Source organism: Peromyscus eremicus, unplaced genomic scaffold (genome assembly GCF_949786415.1).
Source record: "Peromyscus eremicus unplaced genomic scaffold, PerEre_H2_v1 PerEre#2#unplaced_230, whole genome shotgun sequence".
NCBI classification, from domain to species: Eukaryota; Metazoa; Chordata; class Mammalia; order Rodentia; family Cricetidae; genus Peromyscus; species Peromyscus eremicus.
In genome coordinates this window covers 221875-230707 of record NW_026734466.1, presented here as the reverse complement: position 1 = coordinate 230707, position 8833 = coordinate 221875, and the positions used below count along the sequence as shown (strand labels likewise).

General features: G+C 37.4%; 1 long non-coding RNA gene across 1 annotated transcript; it reads right to left on the bottom strand.

Annotated features, from left to right (window-relative positions):
* Positions 1-200: 200 nt before the first annotated feature.
* LOC131901717 (uncharacterized) lies at positions 201-5010 on the bottom strand. Its single transcript, XR_009376851.1, has 3 exons — positions 4386-5010; positions 742-830; positions 201-253 (listed from the first exon to the last, which is right to left on the bottom strand). It is a non-coding gene; the product is annotated as an uncharacterized LOC131901717 (long non-coding RNA).
* Between the last annotated feature and the right edge of the window lie 3823 nt (positions 5011-8833).

Below are 8833 nucleotides of genomic sequence, written 5' to 3'. Positions count from 1 at the left end.
CTTCCTTGGTCACTCTCCACTTTATTTTTTGAGATACCGTCTCTGAACCCAAGTTTACTGATTCATCTAAATGGGCTCGGCAGTTAGCTCCTGGGATCCACCTGTCTCCATCTCGGAAGTTCTGGGCTTGCAGATATGACGCCATCACACCCAGACTTTATATGGGAGCTAGGGGTCTAAACTCAGATCTTTTACTGACAGTGCCATCTTCTCAAAATGCCTTCTTTGATATTCCTCTTGCTAAACCCAAGCCCTGCAACAACAACACACTCATTTCAGCACATTATTCTAAGCAGTATAGCAGCACTTTAGTCTGCCACATTTTCTTTATGGCTCAGCCCAGCACTCTGTTCTCGAATGCTGAGGAACTGTAGAGGATCACAGGCTGTCTTTCTCAGCATTGACTCCCCCAGGGGTCCTTTTTGCCACAAACAGAGTTATTTGGGGGGTAAGTTGAATTTTATCTTCATGAGTGATTTTAAAGCATAGGTACTTATCTATCTAAAAACATCCAAAATCCCAGCCTGTCTTTAACCATCCAAAGGTCTGGATCATCTGATGGGTCTCATAATCTCACTAGCTACCTCTTCGGATTGGTAGGTGCTATTCCCACAGAACCTTCTAACCTGAAGTCTGTGCTTGTGAAGCATGCCTCATATGTCCTTTAATATGTAAAGGTCACTAAATAGGTCAAGTGCAGTTACTTAAGATGAGAGCAGAAAAAAGCTCAGCAACTATTACCTCTAAGTCTGGGGTTCTCTGTAGCCACACCCAAGATTATTTCCTTCTCTGAAGCTATTGAAGGAATTCTGCCAATCACTTTCTGTTGCCTGCAGAAAGACAGGAGCAGCAGGATGAGTTCTTCAGGTCCCCATGAGATCTCATTCTTTCAGGAAATGCCATTATTCTCATTATAGATGGAGTTCCAAGCCCATGCACATCAGTTCTCAAGCCATAGAGACACTGCCCTGATTTTCACATGAAAGAGTGTTCCTAATCATCTTTGACATGCACCTCGAAATCTTGGTGAATTTGAATAGTTTCAGTCTCTGGAAGCTTATTTTTTATTTAAGTAACTTATTTGCTAATGCTAGATTTATTGGGTGTCTTACAATGTGAACTGTTATCTGGATGGATTTTGTCCTTCCCCTTGGCTCCACATAACAAGTTAAAGCCCTATTCCAAGATGGCATGGGATCCCTGCCTAGATGCCTTTTTTTTTGAGCATATAGTCACTAATTACGTTTGCCCTTACCTAAAATATAAGTAATATCTTTCCACTAACTTTTAATCTTTTTCTACAATATTCTCCTTACAAAAGAAAGAAAGCCCTCAGCATACCTACATGTGATGTGAGCAGAGATCTACTTTGAGACATAAATTACACCTCATACTCAGAAACATATAAGAGACCCTTCTTCCTGCATTTTTCAGTTGCTCAGGTTAATTTATTTCCAAACTTTTTGGCACCTATCTGCTGAGGTACACAGCAAACAGATTTATAGTGAGACCCAAATTAAATATTGATGCAAAATCTCCCAGCCTCAAATTTCATTTGGTTCAGTCACTCTAAAACTTAACAAAATTTTGGTATATACTTCATATTTAACTTATTTCAAGGCATAGTGTTGATTTTAGCACTGAACTTTCAGATCCAAATTATAAAAGAGGTTTTTGACAACATAAATGAAAAATGAACTGAACTTAAAACGTCTACAAAACTCACATGTACATACTTTACACAGCAAAGAAATTGCTTGAGATCTTTTGCTTCAATATTTTATGTAGGCATTTCTAAAACTTTATATTCTTGGGTTTGCATCACCTCATCTCAATGTACAGTCTACCTAGTAGATGTTTTCCCTAAGTCCAGACACACCACAGCTGAAAACTGTGCCCATGTGCATGTATTTATACAGTACCACTCACAGTCTGGAAGCATTTCCAGATTGATTTTTCCCATAATGCTCTTACTCCCTCCTATTCTGTGAAGGGCATAAAAGAGGTGAGCTCTCACACTGATCTGCTTTCTTGGTTCTCTATTTGGGTGATCTCTAAGTTCTAAGAGAAATCAAGAGAAATATTTTAAGCACTAAGCTGATCCTATGGTAGTATTTTGCTCTAGGTAGACAATAAGAGAGATGGAGATGAGAGAGAGAGAGAGAGAGAGAGAGAGAGAGAGAGAGAGAGAGAGAATATGAATATGAATATGAACATGAATGATAATACAAAGGAGCAATAACAAACTTGCAGTACCTAACTCCCCAAACCCCCAAACCATCATCAGTACATTAGGACCTGGTGTAACTCACTCGAGTTAATAGGAACAGTAATACCTTCAAACAACTGCATTCAGTTCTGTATTACAGACTCTCATGACGTGAAGCTTTCCGGTGTCATAACATCTGCATGCCTTTTCTTCGAGCTCCTCTTACATTTTCTTTCCTCTGTAACTCCAACAAGAGCCAAGACAACCTGAAATGTGCCTTCTGGTGCCACAAACAAGTTTTCATTGAAAATCCAAAGTTGCACCGTTGCCTAATTAGTATGTCTATTGCTTGTGCTGGCTCCAGCTTCTACAAATCATGTCAAAGCTGGCATGTATTAGGCTCCACACAGGATAAACTTAGGAGGAAAACTCATGAGCTCTGATGGATCAAGTAGCACACCAGTACATCATGAATTCTAGTGCCATACTTTTATTCTGGAAGATGGCTTACCATTTGCTATCAGTACCTCTCTTCTTTTCTAGAAACTTCGGATTTTTTACAAAATTTCTCACAGAGTGAGATGAGTGCAGTGAGGAGGAGCTGTGTTACAATTTCTTCCCTTTGCTAACCTAATAGAATATTCATAACCAGGAACATGACTGTCAGTTGAAATTCTTCTCAATCATGTAAAGGTTTAAGGTACAATTGAACAGGAGCTCTCTGCTAAAAACACAGAGGATTTTTTCAGGAATAAAACACAAATGAGTCTCCATGGGCCAATTCCTCCTCCTTTTGCTTTTGCAATGGTTTAAATTGGTAGAAATAGCAAAAAATAATTGCTGTATATTTACCAATACTTAGAATGTTCTTAATGTTCCTAAATGCATTGTTTTAAATAACCCACAAAGAATGCTGACTTAGCTTCTATGAGTTCCAGATACAGTATACCTAAAAAATGAGTAAGAGGGACAATGGTATTTGATGTTCTGAAACATAAGTTCAAAGGTATTATTGTGACAAAACATATTACAGGATCAAACACAATCACTTGGTGGCATGTACTGTGGTGAATTAGAACATGTGCAAGCCAATGAGAGGCATTCCAAGGTGGAATGCATCCATTCCTAAACAACATAAACAAAGAGTTCTGCTGTTTAGAATATCCACATTTACTTCTAAAAACTAAGGACAGGCACTTCACTTCATGCTCCATCTTCCTATGTACTGAGCAGCTTAGATTTCATTATTGCAGAAAATCTACTTAAAACCGTTCCTCTTCTGTAACCAGGCAAGGCTTCCAGTGGAAAGACTGGGATGCCAACACAGCCACAAAACTTTTGAGGTACAATTTGTTCTGCCTGCAAGATGTGCTGGAGTAAAAGTGGCACAGAACTTGTGGGAGTGGCCAACCAATGACTGCTCCAACTTTGACCCACTCCCCTAGAGGGAGCCCATGACTGACAATGCCTGGATGACCAGGAACCAGATGCTGGATAGCCCAGAGACCTAAGATTGAACCAATCAGGACAGGCAAGAAAAAAAAGTTAATGAAATGATTCCTAATGATATTCTGCTATACTCATAGACCAGAGACTAGCATAATCGTCATCAGAGTGGTTTCATCTAACAACTAATAGGAGCAGATACAGAGACATAGAGCCAAACATTAAGCAAAGCTTCAGAAGAGGGGGAGGAAGGATTATAAAAGCCAGAGAGGTCAAGGACACCACAAGAACATAGCCCACAGAATCAATTAACCAAGGCTCATAGGGGCTCAGAGAAACTGAAGCAACAATCAGGGAGCCTGTGTGGGTCTGACCTAAGCCCTCTGCCTATGTCTTACCGTTGTGTAGCTTAGTGTTCTTGTGAGACTCCTAACAGTGGGAGCTGGAGCTGTCTCTGATTCTTTCATCTGCTTTTGGGACCCTTTTCCTCCTGCAGTGCTCTCTTGTCCAGCTTTGATATGAGTGTTCGTACCTAGTCTTACTGAAAACTGTTATGCCATGTTCGGTTGATATCCCTGGGAAGCCTGCTCTTTTCTGAAGGGAAACGGAGTAGGAGTGGATCTGGAGGGAAAAAACTGCATTCTGATGTAATATATGAGAGAAGAATTATTAATTAATTAAAAAATAAATAAAAGATTTAAAAGTCTGTTCCATCCTGATCCTGTCTCACCATTATCATTCTTTTCAAACCAACACAACCTTCTCCCCAGAGACTTCAATGACCCTTGAACTCTGTCTCCTTCTCTTCTTTGTGTAGCGGAAAGCATAATCTAACAAAGCAAGTTCTATGATGTCATCTCTGAGTCAAGTTCTAGTTACTACTTATTCTAACCAGCACTAAACCTACACCCCTCCCCTCTATTGTCATTGAGATAGCTGACCTAACCTGATTTCCTTACTGTACTAAACACATACAGTTCATGCCAGACATGCAAGCCTTCTCTCATGCTTCAAGGATGAGCTAATGATCTTTTCTCAAGGTTTACGTGAAAAGTTCCTTTCTCCATTTTGAAGGGTGGTCCCCCTTGTCACTTGTTTGTAGCAGACATATCAACTGGCTCAAATAATTTCTATGATTACAACCACCAAAGCATTTATTTTAATCACTTGACTTTTTTCTTTCTTTGTAACATAATTGGCACATATTTCCTATGTCAGTTGCTTCTTGCCTGTCTCTTCTTGCTTCTCATACTAGACACCCATGGCTCAGCTGTATTATCTAACTTGCCGCTTGCTTCATTTGCAACATCTAAATATTTTTCACCATCAGCTTACTCAACTTTGTGGAATGAGTCCTTAAGTAAATAAAAGACCCAAATCTTATGGATTTGTTTTTGGAATCAACATGTTTTCAAAGGGGAAAAAATTCAGTAAATGTAATGCTATAGATTTCTTACTATTAGCACTTTACATGGTGCTAATATTACAGTTAATAATAATATGAATTTATGTTATTCTATACAGGATCCATTATGTTTTCTACAAATACTATTTTCTGTACCATTGTGGAAGCTCCTAGGAACTGACAATATTTCTTTTTGTATAGAGAATTAGAGCAGAATTCTGTAAAACTTGGGGAATATTAACATAGGCAACCTAGATAAAACATAGGTAAAATAAAATCCCTGGCCTTGTTTTTTTTGGTTTGTTGTTGTTGTTGTTTTGGCCTTGTATTCTGATAGTAATGGAAGCAGGAAAAGGAGCTAAAAGAAAGCTAACAAAAGTTATTGCTCTCATGATTCATTTCAAAATATCTGACAGAACTATTTGACTAATAAAAAATAAAATATGACAAAGAAAAATATTAAAGTTTTAAAGTACACCTGTTTTTTAATTATATACTCAAGAAAAACACCTTCTTTTCACAAATAACATAAGTATATTATTAAACTTTCATCCCATCAGTATTATGCAGATGATCAAATAGTCTTTCTAATTATGATAATAAAATGGCTAAAAAATTGCTTGATTTGTGAGTCTTTAATGCCATGCATAAATCTTCAATATATCCATGACGAGTGATCACAATCTTCTGTGGGATGTCTTTCTGTATGCTGTGAATATGTTTTGCTCTTATTGGTTGATAAATAAAGCTGTTTGGCCAATGGCAAGGCAGAATAAGGTTAGGTGGTACATTCAAACAGAAGATGGAGATGAAGAAGGGTGGAGTCAGAACAGACACTGCGAGCCCTGCCAGGAGAAGCAGGATGTGAGAGAACAGGTAATGCTAAGAAGCCACATGGCAAAACATAGCTTAATAGAAATGGGTTGAGCTTAGTTGTAAGAGCTAGTTAATAATGAGCTTGAGCCATAGGCCATACAGTTTGTAATTAATACAAGCCTCTGTGTGTTTACTTAGGATCGAGTGTTTGCAGGACCAGGCAGGACACAGGAAAACTTCCCCCTACAACAATCCATAACACCTTTACCTCATAAAGCAAGGGTCTGCTGAGCTGGTACAATTATCACTGCATTTTCAGAAATAATACATGAGAAAAGTGCCTTAAAATTAATGGCATTGAATAAAGTAGAATAATTATATTAAAGTATACTTAGTATTTTTGAACATAAAAATATGCCATTAAAAACTCTGGGAAATGCATAGAATAATTTAGATATCCTGAAATCCCAGATTTAAAATGATAAGACTTAATATTTTATCAAATTTTGAGATTACTAATTGATGCAAATATTAGATCTATGTTGGTAGGACCAAAAATTTCAATGTCAAAGTTCTCTCTCAGACTCTTTGTCCGTCTTAGCCTTAAACATCATAATTCCTAAGGAAAATAGAACATTCCAAATACAATTATGTTTTCAGCATTATACCTATGGCTTTTCTTTTTTATAAATACCTTTGAAATACCCTGGGAGCCCTCACAGCATCCACAACTAAGTTTCATTTCTCTTCCTCTGGCCCCTACCCTCATCTTCAGTTCTCTTTTCTCACATTAAGAAGAAAAGGATAAGATGACAAATGGTCATTAAAGAAAAACTCAGCGGTAGAAAATTTCTTAAGGAATTATGTGTTCATATTTCTAAAGTTAAGCTGTCTTGAAGCTAGAAGGATGGAAATGCTACATGGAAAGTTGGGAAGGAACATCCTATTGATGGTAAGAATAAAACAAGAGAAGGACTGTAGAACCTTGATCTTCCGTAAAGAAGAGACTCATTCGTTCCACTAAAATGAGGTCATTCTTCAACAATACCTGTCTTTGGTCTGAAGGCTAAGCCAGCCAGGACAATGAAGTGCATGCAACTCAGGAAATAGATGTCTGGCTGTTAATAAGAATACACTTTGAGATAAAATGCAGTGCTGGTAGTTTAGCAAGGCAAAATATGCCCTATCTTCTCCCACAAGATTTTATTTCTTTTCCTTACTTAAAGTTAGAAGAAACTGTCCTTTCTCAAAACACCTACATAAGGACTTTTGACTTCTCTACAGAATATCAGTATAACATTATCCATCTATTAATAATTTTTTTCTAAACATGAGTATATTTAACCTAATCTAAAAATAGTAAGAGTAAACAAAAGAGCCAGTGTTAAGACTGCATTAATTGAAATGACTGGTTCTATAGGAGAAATATCTCTGAAAAGTGTTATATATTTAGAACTAGTTTGGGAAAAGTTGAGAGGAAAACCCAGATGTTAACAAAGTATCATTATTTGACAACTGGTCTATCTATCTGGACTCTTTTCTAATAGTTTTAATTTTAATTTAGGAACTAGTTAATTCCATCAATGAGTTTACTCAAGAAACTCAATGAAATTAATTGTGTTTCTGTGGAGACAGTCTAAACCAATAGGGTACAAAGAAACAGAAAGAAGGAAGGAGGTGTAGAAAACAAAGGGATAGTAGAAGAGAGGAAGAAAAGGAAGAGATGAAATGGAGAATTGCATTTTGTGATACTGCTGAATTCAGAGCAGTGCAATAAATAATATATATTTTCTGACTCAGTTATGTAGTTGTACCAGAAGAGATGGAAGAGGCCACCAAATCATTTATTAGGGAAAACATAGCTCTAAAGCTGTGCAGACAGTTCATGGAAGAAAACCCTTCAATAGAAGAAAGCATGTACATTTCTCAGGTTGTTTCTACTGATGTGTGATGGGATCTTCCGGAGGGTTCATTCCTCTTTCTTTGACATGAAGGGCTCATATCAAACAGTGATTGGTGAAATCACTGTTATTGAAATGGGAGATCAGATAAGATTGAAAACAGTGACTTGACATTATTGTGAGCATGATGCACCTTAAAAGTTATTTAAATAAATATTTAGGAATTGGACCAAATATTAATTTTAAAAAATTCTACAGATATTTCTGTACTTGGCATTGTTTAATATTTAACTATTAGGATATTTCCCCCACAAAGGTAGGTAGGAGTTTAATTTCCATGCCTCTGGGTTAAATGTAGGTTTATGGATTCACAGGATAGTAGAAACAGAGCAAGGTGTTGCTTCACACTTTCAGCCTTAGCTAGTGAGACTAATTTGTCACCCATCTTAAAAGTAAAGAAAAAGAACAAAAAACTAAATTTTGAATTTCCTTTCTTTGTGCACTGAGGTGTGTACATAATATTTGTCATTATTATCAGGTTAAATTTGGCAAGCTAGATGTCTGCCGTAAACTTTAGGAAAGGCTTCCGTATAAAATCTAATGGTTTTCTGAGACGGACACGGCCAGTGGTACGTTCTGGCTAAGTCATTCTGAGGTCTTGATTGTGCCTGCACTCGTTGTTGCCATTCCAGCCACTAGAAACCATTTGAATGGCAAACGTTTGAGGCTTTTTCACAGGCAGTTGCTCAGGACTGGGTGGGGCTCAGTGAGAGCATAGGCTTAACCTGAGAGAGACACTGGCTTCAGTCCCTGCACAGAAAAGCAGAAATGGGGCAAAAGCACTTGGACATTTGTGTCTTCCACTTCCGGACTGTGTGAAAGCAAAACATCAGCCATACGGAAACTCATTAGAGCACTTCTTGCTTTAGGTCAAGGAATATTTCAATAGTTTTCCATTTCACGTGTTTAGTTTTGTTTCTCAGGAAGGCACTCATCACAAAAAAATAGACATTTGATCTGCAATTATAAAAAATAAAAACTTTGATTTAGTAAACA